The sequence below is a fragment of the Hypanus sabinus genome, chromosome 4 (genome assembly GCF_030144855.1).
Source record: "Hypanus sabinus isolate sHypSab1 chromosome 4, sHypSab1.hap1, whole genome shotgun sequence".
In the NCBI taxonomy this organism is placed as follows: domain Eukaryota; kingdom Metazoa; phylum Chordata; class Chondrichthyes; order Myliobatiformes; family Dasyatidae; genus Hypanus; species Hypanus sabinus.
Window position 1 is genome coordinate 185,854,900 of NC_082709.1, and position 15,874 is coordinate 185,870,773.

Below are 15,874 nucleotides of genomic sequence, written 5' to 3' on the forward strand. Positions count from 1 at the left end.
AGTGCTGCATTTGTCAAAGCGGAGTGGAGAGTGAGTTTGTAAATCTAGCGGGAGCAAAGTATGTGGGGAATGGCGAGGGTGGCGTGTGGGACGGGTGGTGGAGAAAGAGTGCCGGGGCAGGGTGGCGCAGGTGCACACATGCTCAGGCCTGAGACACCAGGAAAGGACATTTGTTTTATTGATCATCACAGAACGTCTGTCTGGTGCTTCCCTCTCCCTTTCCCTTTTCCCAACCACAATTGCAACAATCCCCCCTCTGCCCACCGGCAAAGCAAAAAGCGCACCTGCTACCTAGCACAGCCGTGAGCTAAGCGATAGCAAGGACACAGACCTTGCAGTCCCCCCAAAGGCTATCGCAATTCATCCGGCATTTGGCAGCCCACAGGTTCTCTCTCTCTCTCTCCATAATAAAGGAGACGGAGGTGTTCCCCATTCTCACTCTTTGTCCACAATAAAGACCATTATCAGAATCAGGTTTATCATCACTCACATATGTTAATGAAATACGTATTTGTTTTGCAGCAACAGTACAGTGCAGTACATAAAACTACTATAGTACTGTGCAAAAGTCTCAGGCTCGTACACACACACACACTCCCAAGATTTTTGCACAGTACTGTATGTATACGTCACTATATACTATGTCGAGATTCATTTACTGGAAAATAAAGAAATACAATAGAATTTATGCTTAAGAATAAAAAAAATACTGAGAACATGAGTTGCAGAGTCTTCAAAAGTGAGTCTGTAGGTTGTGGATTCAATTCAGGGTTGTGGTGAGTAAAGTTATCCATGCTGGCTCAGGAGCCGGATGATTGTGATAACTGTTCCTGAACCTGATAGTCTGTAACCTACGGCTCCTCTATCTCCTTCCTGATGGTAGCAGCAAGAAGAGAGTATGGCCTGGATGGTGGGCCCTTGATGCTGGATGCTTCAATGTGGAACATAGAACAGTATGGCACATTACGAATCCTTTGACCCACGATGTCATGCCGATCTGTAGAAACCTACTCCAAAACCAAGCTAACCCTTCTTTCCCACATTTCAGTTCCGCTGTGTAACTCCAAAATATAAAACCAAGCAAAAGTAAAACACAGTGTAAGGGATAATGTGCAGACCTGTACATTTTTACTTTAGTGAGGCGCTCACTTATGACATGGCATAATGACTATTGCCATTCACATACATCTATACACAACCCATAATAAAGTATGCAAGCAATGTAGAATACTTATCAAACAATATATTTTCCATATTACTCAAATATTAGTGAAATATTAAATACACTACGCTCTTCACTTCTTACTTATAAACTCCAACTCTATTGAATGCACATCAACTTCTAAATACATATTAAGAGAGAGAGTATACTATATCTGGCAAGTGTGGATTGAGACAGGCTGTTTTCTGGCAAAGGTGTACTTGGTAAGTGGGAGGCCTTCAAAAGAGAAATTTTGAGAGTGAAAAGCTTGGATGTGCCTGCCAGAATAAAAGGTAAAGTTAACAGGTGTAGGGAACTTTGGTTTTCAAGAGATGTTGAGGCCCCGGTTAAGAAAGAAAAAAGAAAGGTGTGTTTTAGATATAAGCAGATAGGAACAAATGAGGTGCTTATGGAGTATAAGAAATGCAAGAGAACATTTAAAAAAGAAATTAGGAAGGCTAAAAGAAGGCATGTGTTTGCCTTAGCAGACAAGGTGAAGGACAATCCTGAGAGATTCTACAGGTATGGTGAGAACAAAAGGATTGCAAAAGACAAAACTGGTCCTCTGCAAGATCAGAATGGTAATCTGTGTGTGGAGCCAAAAGAGATGGGGAGATCTTAAATGCATTTATTTTTGCATCTGTATTGAATCAGGAGATGGACACAGAGTCTATGGAAGCAAGGCAAAACAACATCAACTTCATGGATTCCATGCAGATTACAGAGGAGGAGGTGCTTACTGTTTTGAGGCTAATTAGGGTGGATGAATACCTGTAATTTGAGATTTATCAGAGGTGAGGTACCAGAGGATTGGAGGACAGCCAATGTTGTTTCACTGTTTAAGAAAGGCTTTAAAATTAAACCAGTGAACTATTGGCCAGTGAGCGTGACATTAGTAGTGGGAAAGTTAACGGACGGTATTTTAAGGGACTGGATACATGAATAATTGAATAGACATGGATTCAGGATAGTCTGCATGGCTTTGTGTATGGTAAGTAGTGTCTGAACAATCTTACAGAGTTTTTTGAGGAAATTACCAAAAAAGTTGATGAAGATAAGACAGTGGCTGTTGCCTATTTGGAACTTGGTAAGGCATTTGACAAGGTCCAGCATCAGAGGCTGGTCAAGAAGATTCAGATGCTTGGCATTCAAGAGGTAGAAAGTTGTGGGTTAGACATTGGCCTTGTGTTTAAGAGAAGTTTAAGTAGGTACATGGATGGTTGAGGTATGAATTGAATTGACTTTGTTACTTATATCCTTCACATACATGAGGAGTAAAAATCTTTGTTATGTCTCCGGCTGAATGTGCAATGTGCAACTCATAGTAATTTATAATAAATAATATGTACAACAGGACAGCCAATAAAACATAGAAATATAATTGTATCAGCATGAATTTATCAGTCTGATGGCCTGGTGGAAGGAGTTGTCCCAGAACCTGTTGGGCCTGGCTTTTATGCTGCGATACCATTTCCCGAATGGTAGCAGCTGGAACAGTTTGTGGTTGAGGTGACACAGGTCCCTAATGATCTTTTGGGTCCTTTTTACACACCTGCCTTTGTAAATCTCCTGAATCATGGGAAGTTCACATATACAGATGCACTGGGCTGTCCGCACCACTCTCTGCAGAGTCCTGCAGTTGAGAGAAGTACAGTTTCCATACCAGGCAGTGATGCAGCCAGTCAGGATGCTCTCAGTTGTGTCCCTGTAGAAAGTTCTTAGTTCTCTGGTGCACGTGCAGGTCGAGGGGAGTCAGTATCAGCATTAATATCACCGGCATATGTTGTGAAATTTGTTAACTTTGTGGCAGCAGTACAATACATAAGTATAGAGAAAAACACTGAATTACACTAGTATATACTCTATATGAATATTAAGTAGTTAAATTAAATAAGGCATGCAAAAACAGAAATTAAAAAAGTAGTGGGGTAGTGTTTGTGGGTTCAACGTCCATTTAAAAATTGGATGGCAGAGGGGAAGAAGCTGTTCCTGAATCATTGACTGTGTGCCTTCTTCTGTATCTCCTACCTGATAGTGACAATGAGAAGAGGGCATGTTCTGCATGGTGGAAATCCTTAATGATGGACACAGCCTTCCTGAGGTACCGCTCCTTAAATATGTCTTGGATACTACGAAGGCTAGTACCTGGGTGAAGCTGACAACTCTCCACAGCTTACTTCGATGCTATGCAGTAGAGCCCCATACTAGACAGTAATGCAGCCAGTCAGAATGCAATGCATGGTCCATCTGTAGAGGTTTTAGGTGACAAACCAAATCTCCTCAAACTCCTAATGAAACATAGCCATTGTCTTGCCTTCTTTACAGCTACATTGATATCTTGAGACCAGGTTAGATCCCCAGAGACCTTGACACCCAGTAACCTAAAATTGCTCACTCTCTCCACTGCTGATCCATCTATGAGGATTGTGTTTGTGTTCCCTCGTCTTACCCTTTCTGAAGTCCACAATCAGCTCTTTGGTCTTAATGATGTTGAATGCAAGGTCACAGTGACATTGAGAGTATACTCATCAACTGCATCTCAGTGTGGTATGGCAATTGTCCTGTATCGGACCACAAAGCACTCCAGCAGATGGTGAAAACTGCCCGGTGAGTTATTGGCACTCAATTGCCTACCATTGAGAACATCTACCATAAACGCTGCCTGGGCAGGGCAAAAAGCATTATCAAGGATGCAACTCACCCTAACCATGGACTTTTTACTCTCCTCCCATCCAGTAGGTGCTACAGGAGCCTCCGCTCCCACACCAGCAGGCAAAGGAAGAGCTTCTTCCCTGAGGCTGTGACCCTGCTGAACCTCACATCACAGCGCTAAGCAGTATTGTACCCACATAGTACTGTCTCAGTACTTTTATATCTGTGTGCTATAGCACTTACTTTTTACTCACAGTTATTTTGTAAATAACAGTATTCTTTTCCATTTCTGGTCAGGTGCTAACTGCATTTATTGGCTTTGTATCTGTACTCGACACAATGACAATAAAGTTGAATCGAATCTAATCTAATCTAATTGAGGCAACAGCACTCAATTAGCTGGTATATCTCACACCTGCAAACCCTCTTATCTCCAACTAAGATTCTGTCAATAATGGTTATATCATCAGCAAATTTATAGATGGTACTTGAGCTATGCCTAGCCACACAGGAGTAGACAGTTTAAATCATTCAGCACAGACTAGATGGGCCAAAGAGCCTGTGTCTGTGCTGTACTTTTCTATGACACCATATAGGCATCCACTGCATTGTAAATTTTAAACTGCCCCATTCAGGCCTAAAGATTTAATTGCTGTGGAGGATTTCTTACTCTTATGGGATAATGTCTTTCCTGATTGGGGGGGGGGGGGGGTACTTTTGACTGCGAAACAATCATAGGTTCTGGAGCTTACAAATGGTGGTTGTCGGAATTGAGTCTGGAACCGCAGGAAGTTGTTCTGACAGCTCTGGCTATCCTTAATCTCTAACTTTTGACTCTGCTCTCCTCAACTGATTGATAATGTTGTCTCCAGATGACATCAGACACAACCTCCACTGTGTACCAAAGTGGTCCAGTGTTGTCCTTAATCTTTCCAAGTGCCCACTTTTGATCACTTCTCTTGTCTCTCACCAGAACTGCTTGTCCAGGAGAGAAAAACAGCGATCCTCCTTGCTTCAGTAGCCATTAATTTGTCTAAGCTGTTTGTCCTGAATACTCCTTCTGAGACTGGGTTTGAGGAGATCCAAGCATAAGCACGTGATGACCCAGGAACAGCGTATCTGGTGAGTTGTTATTGTGGAGTGCGCTGCACTGTGATATGCAAGGAGGAAGTTGATGAGCTTCTGATTCAGTGTCGGTGTAGTGTGTTCCGCTGGCGTTGCTCGCAGTGTGCTATTTAGACTTTGGACAAGCCATTTGTACCTGGTTGGTATGCTGTATATGTAATATGTCTTATTTCATTCATTTTCAGGAAGGAATGACACTGGCCACAACAAACTATGGTTCGTTGTCACTGACTAAGTGTTCAGGAAGACTAGTGTCTGAGAAGAGGCCTCTCAACACTTTGACAGTGTGTGCGGCTGAGCCCATTGGGAACACTTCTGGCCATCTTCTGGGGTGACCTCATTGACACCTATCGAATGGTGAAAGGCTTTGACAGAGTGGATGTAGAGAGGATGTTTCCTTTGATGGGAGAGTCTAAGACCAGAGGACACAGCTTCAGAATAAAGGGGTGTCCTTTTAGAACAGAGATGAGGACAAATTTCTTTAGCTGGATCAGCTTTGCATTCAGGAGAGTGCATCAAGAGAGAAATTTTGTAAATTTTTCAGGTATTTCTTTTCCAACGGTAATAGACAATAGGTGCAGAAGTAGACCGTTTGGCCCTTCGAGCCTGCACCGCCATTTTGAGATCATGGCTGATCATCTACTATTAATACCCGGTTCCTGCCTTGTCCCCATATCCCTTGATTCCCCTATCCATAAGATACCTACCTAGCTCCTTCTTGAAAGCATCCAGAGAATTGGCCTCCACTGCCTTCCGAGGCAGTGCATTCCAGACCCCCACAACTCTCTGGGAGAAAAAGTTTTTCCTTAACTCTGTCCTAAATTACCTACCCCTTATTCACAAACCATGCCCTCTGGTACTGGACTCTCCCAGCATCTGGAACATATTTCCTGCCTCTATCTTGTCCAATCCCTTAATAATCTTATATGTTGCAATCAGATCCCCTCTCAATCTCCTTAATTCCAGTGTGTACACGCCCAGTCTCTCTAATCTCTCTGCATAAGACAGTCCTGACATCCCAGGAATTAACCTTGTGAATCTATGCTGCACTTCCTCTACAGCCAGGATGTCCTTCCTTAACCCTGGAGACCAAAACTGTACACAATACTCCAGGTGTGGTCTCACCAGGGCCCTGTACAAATGCAAGAGGATTTCCTTGTTCTTGTACTCAATTCCCTTTGTAATAAAGGCCAACATTCCATTAGCCTTCTTCACTGCCTGCTGCACTTGCTCATTCACCTTCAGTGACTGATGAACAAGGACTCCTAGATCCCTTTGTATTTCTCCCTTACCTAACTTTACACCATTCAGATAATAATCTGCCTTCCTGTTCTTACTCCCAAAGAGGATAACCTCACACTTATTCACATTAAACATCATCTGCCAAGTATCTGCCCACTCACCCAGCCTATCCAAGTCACCCTGAATTCTAACATCCTCATCACATGTCACACTGCCACCCAGCTTAGTATCATCAGCAAACTTGCTGATGTTATTCTCAATGCCTTCATCTAAATCGTTGACGTCCTTCACCTAAGTCATTGACTTTGTCCGATGATTTCACCTCTTTCCAAATGTGCTGTTATCACATCTTTGATAACCAACTCTAGCATTTTCCCCACCACCGTTGTCAGACTAACCGGTCTATAATTCCCCGGTTTCTCTCTCCCTCCTTTTTTAAAAAGTGGGGTTACATTAGCCACCCTCCAATCCTCAGGAACTAATCCAGAATCTAAGGAGTTTTGAAAAATTGTCACTAATGCATCCACTATTTCTTGGGTTATTTCCTTAAGCACTCTGGGATGCAGACCATCTGGCCCTGGGGATTTATCTACCTTTAATCCCTTCAACTTACCTAACACCACTTCCCTACTGACATGTATTTCCCTCAGTTCTTCCATCTCACTAGACCTTCGGACCCTTACTATTTCCAGAAGATCATTTATGTCCTCCTTAGTGAAGACAGAACCAAAGTAGTTATTCAATTGGTCTGCCATGTCTTTGTTCCCTATAATCAATTCACCTGCTTCTCACCGTAAAAGACCTACATTTGTCTTGACCAATCTTTTTCTTTTCACGTATCTATAAAAGCTTTTGCCCTTACTGTTCCTCAATTCTATCCACACAGACTCCACTTCTCCTGATCCTGTGTCCCCCCCTTGCAAAGGACTGAATCTCATTCCTCACCAACAGGGCCACCCCACCCCCTCTGCCCACATTTCTGTCCCTACGATAGCACGTATACCCTTGTACATTCATTTCCCAGGTCTGATCTCCCTGCAGCCATGTCTCCGTTATCCCAACAACATCATAGTTACCCATTCGCACCTGGGCTTCAAGCTCATCCGCCTTATTTCTGACACTTGTGCATTCAGATATAGAATTTTTAACCCATTTCTTTTCTCTCTGTTTGAATCTCTGCCTATTGTGCTTAACCCAGCTCCCTGAACTCCCATCGGGCTATACGCCCCAAGAATTTTGTTGTCCTTCCTAAATTTACTTACTCTTTCTGCACATTTAACTCCATGTTCCATCAGACCATCCCTCTGTACATGTGTCCTCCTTATCACTTGTTCCACCTCACCTTTCTCTACTGTACACTTAATATTCCAGATAGTCCCCACCTGTCCTTTATTCTTCCTCTCGCTATCCTCTCTCACATTCTGGATCCTCGCCCCCTGCAAATTTAGTTTAAACCCCCTCTAGAAGCACTAGCAAACTTTCCTGCAAGAATGTTAGTACCGCTCCAGTTCAAGTGTAAACCGTCCCTTCGGAACAGATCCCACCTTCCCTGGAACAAAGCACAATTATCTAAAAACCTGAAGCCGTCCCTCCTGCACCATCCTCTCAGCCATGTATTAATCTTTATAATCTTTCTGTTCCTTGCCTCACTCGCACGTGGCACAGGTAGCAATCCTGAGATTGTTACCCTGGTGGTCCTGCTCTTCAGCTTCGCACCTAACTCCCTGAGCTCCCTACGCAGGACCCCCTCACTCATCCTACCCACGTCATTGTTCCCTACATGGACCACAACATCTGGATTCTTGCCCTCCCTCTCGAGAATAACCTGGTAAATGGGACAATCCCTCAGAAAATGGACACCAGTGGCTGATGATCAGTAATGAGGGTAAAATCTCTCCCATATAAGAACTGGTTGGGACATCTTACACTCCGAACCAAATTTAAGACCTCTCTGTCTACTTGTGCATAATTTTTCTCTGCCTTGGTAAGGGAAAGTGAGTGTACCCATACCATAAGACAAGGCATCATGGGCAAGCTTCACTGGACAAAGTAAATCATAATGTGTGAGTACATGCCAGATGTCACCATTTCCTTTACCTTTTTGATAAGCCACTTTACACTGCTTTGTCCAGTGCTATTTCTTTCCCACCTGTAGTAATGAGTTCAGGGGTGGAGCACATTAGCTAGGTTTGGCAGGAAACTGGTCGAGTAATTGACAAATCCTAAAAAGGACCATAGCTGTGACACATCCTTTGGCCTTGGGGCATCCACCCCCACTTTAATTTTTACAGCACACTTGTGTAATCCTTGGGCATCAATGGTATGACCAGAATCAGAGTCAGGTTTATTATCACCGGCATGTGACATAAAATTTGTTAACTCAGTAGCAGCAGTTAAGTGCCCAAGATGGAGCCGACTAGATTTACAACCTTCAGCAGCTTCTTTTTGTCCTGTGCAGTAGCCCCTCCATACCACAGTAAGTAATGCTTGGTTTAAAGAATTCACACTTCTTGTGTCATTCTCTGAGCCCATAATCTACTCTTTTTAATACTGCTTTGAGATTTTTCTTGTCACCCTTACTGGTAACAAAGATGTAATCCAGGTAACGCTGAGTGCCAGGTAGCCTTGCATCACCTGGTCCATAGCTTGCTGACAGTGTACAAATGTAAATGCTACTCCAAAAATCAGCCGAACGACAATGAAGCCCTTTCTGAATGTTTATAGTGAGAAACGCTTTGGACTCTTCGAACATAGAACAGTACAGCACAGGAACAGGCCATTTGGCCCACAATGGTGTGCCAAACCAGTCAAAAAGCAAATCAAGAACACCAAAACATTAATCCCTCCTACGAACACCATGTCCATATCCCTCCATCTTCCTTACATCCGTGTGCCTATTGAAATGTCTCTTAAAAGCCTCTAATGTATTTGCCTCGACCACCATACCAGGCTTCATATTCCAGGCATCCAAGCCTCTCTGATTAAAATACTTAACCCTCACATCGACCTTGAACCTATTCCCTTCTCACCTCAACGCATGCCCTCATGCCCTCTAGTATTAGACATTTCAACCCTGGGAAACAGATACTCTCTGTCCACTCTATCTATGTCTCTGATCATTTGTAAACCTCCATCAGACCCCGCCCCCCCCCCCCCCCACTCAGCCTCCGGCACTCCAGAGAAAACACCCTCTCCAAAACCTCAACATCCTTCCTATAGTGGGGCAACCAGAACTATATGCAATACTCCAGATGTGGCCTATAAAGTTGCAATATAACCTCCTGACTTTTGAACTCAGTGCCTCGACTAATAAAAGCAAACATTTCATTAGCCTTCTTAATCACCTGTGTAGCTACCTTCAAGGATCAATAAACTTAGATCCCAAGGTCTCTCTGCTCAGCCCTTACTTTTGCCCTACCAAGTTGCAACACCTGACATTTATACCTCTTCTTCTGTCACCTCAGTTATGTCCACTTTGCTGAAGTGTTTCCCTCTGGAAAGGTTTGAGCAGAGAGTATTGATCTACTTCAGTATTGGATTGATAGTGACTTTAAAATCAACACAGATCCTCATTCTTCTTAGCTGCTGGCTCCACTGCTGTTGCCCAAGGGTTCCAATCAGCCTTGGGAAAAATTGTTTCAGCCTGCATCCACTCTAGCTTACTGGCTATTTATCATGGATGGTGTAAGAAACTGGATGGGCTTTGTAAAACCTTGGTGTGGCATTTTCATTTTACACTTTTTGATTTTTCCAATGCTATCCTTAAACGCTGCTGTGGTATAATCCATTACCTTTCAGTTGATTCTATTGCAGGAGATGTGGTATGCAAATGGTGGATGGATCCTCAATTAGGTTGTAGTTGTCTCAGCTAATCACATCCCCATAATGCTGGCCCTCCTGTTTTTACCACATACTAGCCCAATGTGGCTTCTTTGTTGCTGTATCTCGCTGTTACGGTCATTCCCACAGGAGTTACCTTCTCTCCAGTGTAGGTTCTTAGATGGATATCTGCAGGCTTCAGTTCAGTATCTTTGAAATGTCATTCAAACTGTGTTTGTGGAATGGTTGAAGCAGCTGAGTCAGTGTCCAATTCCATTTTATGAAGTTTGCTGTTCACTTCTGATGGGAGCCATATCGCTTGTCTGTTGTTATTTATCACATTGTAAATCACAAGGCTACACAATCCTTTGTCAGTCTTGTCATTGTCAGATTTTCCACCAGCAGCATGCAAATTAATGCTCTTTTTGAAACTGCAACTTGACCTTTTATGTTTTTTCTCCTCCCTGTGCAGTCTGACATGATTTTGTCTGTGTCTGTACTTTGCTGCACTTTCTGCAAGTTTCACCTTTGAGTCTGCATTGATCTGCTGTTTGTGAACCCCCTGCCACAGTGTAACAGAATTTGCTCAGCCAGGTCAGTTTCTAATTAGACATTGCAATTTTGTTCATTTTCACTTTCATTCCTGACTGCAACTCAGTTATATCTCTGGCTGCAGTTCCATTGATACAATGATTTCAACTGCTCTTTTAAACTTGAGTTGAGCTTCAGTTAGGAGCAATTTTTGAAAGTGTTCTTGTAAGATTCCACAAACTAAACAATATCTTGCACATCATTAAAACCATTACCAAACTGACACTGCTCAGGTATTTTTTTTTCAATTCAATCAAGGAAGCTGAAATAGACTTTTCTTCCTTTTAATTCCGATTATCAAACCTAAAACAATCTGTAATCGACAATTTCAATTCTAAATGTTCCTGCATTACTTTCATGATATCAGCAAAGCGTGTTTCATAAAATGCTGGAGGAACTCAGTAGGCTAGGCAGTATTTATAGAAAAGAGTACAGTCGATGTTTTGGGCCGAGACCCTTCATCAGGAGTGTGTATTACTTGGAATTCCAGTATCTGCAGATTTTCTCTTGCCTGGGAAAGCTTGTTTCAGCGGGTTTGGTTGGAGCAATCAAACCGAAACAAACTGTATGCTCTTTCACCATTTGCACTCAGGAAAACTGGCACTTGATTTTCATTGGCTATTTCGTTCGCTCCAAAATATGTCTCAATTCATTCAGTCTACAATATCCAGATATCTTTCATACAATCAACCACATCTATCTTTCTGATATAGCTGTCCATATCTGCTCTTTAAATTAATGATTATTATCACCATTTGTTATCATTCTCTATTTATGAATCAATGAACTTTGTCTGTTTTCTGTCTTTTTTAACTCAATTGTATTGCTGAGCTTCTAAAGAAAAAAATAACGTGCTGTGCTTCAACAGGTCATTAATCATCTTGGGTTCATTTTAAAACTTACTCATTGCTTCTGTTATGTTTTATAACTCTGAAACATTTACAAGGGGTGATTGATAAGTTTGTGGCCTAAGGTAGAAGGAGTCCATTTTAGAAAACCTAGCACATTTATTTTCAACATAGCCCCTCCTACATTTACACACTTAGTCCAGCAGTGGTGGCGCATACAGATCCCTTCTTTGTAGAAATGGTCCACAGCAGGGTGATTGATAAGTTTGTGGCCTAAGGTAGAATGAAATGAGTTATTAACTTCAAACTTTCTGCATTATCACTCAAAGAGTTGAACTGCACGTGCATGTAACAAGAGCATCTTGGGCCTCCAGGTGGACGACAACAGGGGTGATTGATAAGTTCGTGGCCTAAGGTAGAAGGAGATGTTATACAGCTCCCTTTCCATGCATGTGCAGTTCAACTCTTTGAATGAAAATGCAGCAAGTTTGACACTTCTCCTCATCTCTTTCTACTTTAGGCCACGAACTTATCAATCACCCCTGCTGTGGACCACTTCTGGAGGTCCAAGATGCCGACTTTTACTTAGAAGGGATCCGTGTGCTCCATGACCACTGAAGTAAGTGTGTAAACGTGGGAAAAATAACTGTGCTAGGTTTTCTAAAGTTGACTCCTTCTACTTTAGGCCACGAACTTATCAATCACCCCTCATAACTAATCAAAAGAAAAACGTGAAGCCAGGGATAACATGTCTATGTTTCTACTTTAGTGAGGTGCACAAATGCAGTGTAATGACATATGTCATTCATGTACTTTTATATATAACCCAACATCCACTATGTAAACAGCAAAGAATGCTTAATCAAGAAATATATTTATGATAATACTCAAATATCACTGAAATATTAAATACACAATAATTCCTATTTAGTTTTCATACATCCATGTGACTATCAGAGGATATTTTAAATGTATTAGCCTTTCAAGTCATCTCCCATCCTCTGTCACTCCAAAGAGCAAAGCCCTAGCTCGCACAACCTATATGTGTGGCTTGTTCCAAAATGGCAGAGCTATTAGAGTTCCTGGCTCACAGCTACAGAGATGCAGCTTCAGTGCTGTCTCTGTAAAGTTTGCTCATGATTGCATGGGTTTGTATCAGGTGCTCTGCTTGGTATTGCTAATTGATTGATTTTTGTCACATCCAACAAGGTACAGTGAAACATAAACACAAGTAAGTCTTCAGATGTTGGAAATCCGATTACCTTTCCAACATGTCAGTTCATGTCCTCCTCTTGTGCCAAGATGAGGCCACCCTCAGGGTGGAGGAGCAACACCTTATATTCCATCTGGGTAGACTCCAACCTGATAGCTTGAATATTAATTTCTCCTTCTGGTAAAAAATATTCCTCCCTGTCCCTTCTTCTTCTATTCACCACTCTGGCATTTTACCTCTTCTCACCTGCCTATCACCTCCTCCGGAACCCCTCCTCCCAGGTCCCCTCTTCTTTCCCTTTCTCCTATGGTCCACTCTCCTCTCCTACTAGATTTGTTCCTCTCCAGCCCTTTACCTTCCCTACCCACCTGGCTTCACCTATCACCTTATAGCATATCTTCCTTCCACTCTCCCCACCTTTTTAGTCTGACATTTTACTCCTTTCCTTTCAAGTCCTGGAGAATGGTCTCAAACTGAAACATTGACTGCCTATTCATTTCCATAGATGCTGCCTGGCTTGCTGAGATCCTATAACATTTTGTGTGTGTTGCTTACGGTAAACCTAGCAATTATCAGCCTGTAAGTTTGACATCAGTGGTGGGTAAATTAATGGAAAGTATTCTTAGAGATGGTATATATCATTATCTGGATAGACAGGGTCTGATTAGGAACAGACAACATGGATTTTCGTGTGGAAAGTCATGTTTGACAGATCTTATTGAATTTTTTGAAGACGTTACTAGGAATGTTGACAAGGGTAAAGCAGTGGATGTTGTCTATATGGACTTCAGTAAGGCCTTTGACAAGGTTCCACATGGAAGGATAATTAGGAAGGTGCAATCATTAGGTATTAATTTTGATATAGTAAAATGGATTCAACAGTAGCTGGATGGGAAATGCCAGAGAGTAGTGGTGGATAACTGTTTGTCAGGTTGGAGGCCGGTGACTAGTGGTGTGCCTCAGGGATCTGTACTGGGTCCAATGTTGTTTGTCATATATATTAATGATCTGGATGTTGGGGTGGTAAATTGGATTAGTAAGTATGCAGATGATGCTAAGATAGGTGGTGTTGTGGATAATGAAGTAGGTTTTCAAAGTTTGCAGAGAGATTTAGGCCAGTTAGAAGAGTGAGCTGAAAGATGGCAGATGGAATTTAATGCTGATAAGTGTGAGATGCTACATTTTGGTAGGACTAATCAAAATAGGACATACATGGTAAATGGTAGGGCATTGAAGAATGCAGTAGAACAGAGTGATCTAGGAATAATGGTGCATAGTTCCCTGAAGGTGGAATCTCATGGGGATAGGGTGGTGAAGAAAGCTTTTGGTATGTTGGCCTTTATAAATCAGAGCATTGAGTATAGGAGTTGGGATGTGATGTTAAAATTGCACAAGGCATTGGTGAGGCCAAATTTGGAGTATTGTATACTGTTCTGGTCACCGAATTATAGGAAAGATGTCAACAAAATAGAGAGAGTACAGAGGAGATTTACTAGAATGTTTCCAGGGTTTCAGCACCTAAGTTACAGAGAAAGGTTGAATAAGTTAGGTCTTTATTCTTTGGAGTGTACAAGGTTGAGGGGGGACTTGATAGAGGTATTTAAAATAATGAGGGGGATAGATAGAGTTGACGTGGAAGGGCTTTTTCCTTTGAGAGTAGGGGAGATTCAAACAAGAGGACATGAGTTGAGAGTTAGGGGGCAAAAGTTTAGGGGTAAATCGAGGGGGACTTCTTTACTTAGAGAGTGGTAGCTGTGTGGAACGAGCTTCCAGTAGAAGTGGTAAAGGCAGGTTTGATTTTGTCATTTAAAGCAAAATTGGATCGGTATATGGACAGGAAAGGAATGGAGGGTTATGGGCTGAGTGCAGGTCAGTGGGACTAGGTGAGAGTAAGCATTTGGCACGGACTAGAAGGGCTGAGATGGCCCGTTTCTGTGCTGTAATTGTTATATGGTTATGTATGGTTACAGTAAAAAAGAAACAGAATTTGAAGCGGCAGAGTAGCATAGGTAGCTTGTTACCATACTCTATCTGGACATAAATGAGACAAAAGAAATTCCTCACGTGTTCCGAAGACATGTGGGTTGGTTGGTTGGTTAATTGGCCAAAGTAATGTGTGCCTAGAGTGTAGGTGATGGGTAGAAATGTATGGGGCTTTGACGAGAATGTGGGGATCATGTGAAATCAGATTAATTTAGGATTGTAGGCTGATTCTATGCTGTATCCCTTTGTAACTTTGTGAGTTCATTCCATCCGCAAGCATTATCCTGAGCTCCTCATCTCCCTCTCTGGCCTCTTATTCTATTCCACTGAAGCTCTTCCTAATCTTGTGGAGCAAAACCTCATTTTCTCTGGACTGCCTTCTAAACTCTACAGTGAGTTTGGTTATTTCATGCAGATTCATAGCTGGCGGCACAGAAACAGATCCTTCAGCTTCACCATTGAACACTCTTACAAGGAGCACTACCCCAAGAAAGTAGCACCCTTCATCAAAAACTCCCATGTTCCACGCCATGCTCTCTTCTCGCTACAACCATTGCGCATGAAGTGCAGGAGCCCTACATTGTAAACCACCAAGCTCAGGAAAAGTTTTTACCCTTTTATCAGGCTCCTGAACCAGCAGGGATAACTTCACTCACTTCAACAATGAACTAATTCCAGAATCAGCAGCCTCACTTTGACAGAGTCTGCAACTCATGTTCTCAGTATTCTTTCTTTCTTTATAAATTCTTATCATTAGTTTTTTTTGTATTTTTACTGTTTGTCTTCTTTTGCACATTGGTTGTTTGTCAGTTTTTATATGTAGTTTTTCATTGATTTCTTGTATTTGTTTGTTCTACTGTGAACACCTGCAAGAAAATGAACTCATGGTTTTATATGGTGACATATGCATATGTTGACTTACTTTGAACTGTACTGACCAAGATGCTGATCTACATAATCCCATTTGCCACCACTAGGTCCACCTGTCTCTCAGTCTTTCCTCTCCATGTTCCTTGTCCAAGTGTCTTTCTCTAGCTGAAGATTCTGCTGATCCTTGATCCTCAAGGATCAATTTTAGTTGCCATATACATTTACGTGTATTAGAAATTTACTGTGGTGTGTTGGTGTGTCATGCAACAAAAAACAACATTCAACAATTGTAAGAATAAAATAGTATATAAGATTTAAATTTAGAGATTG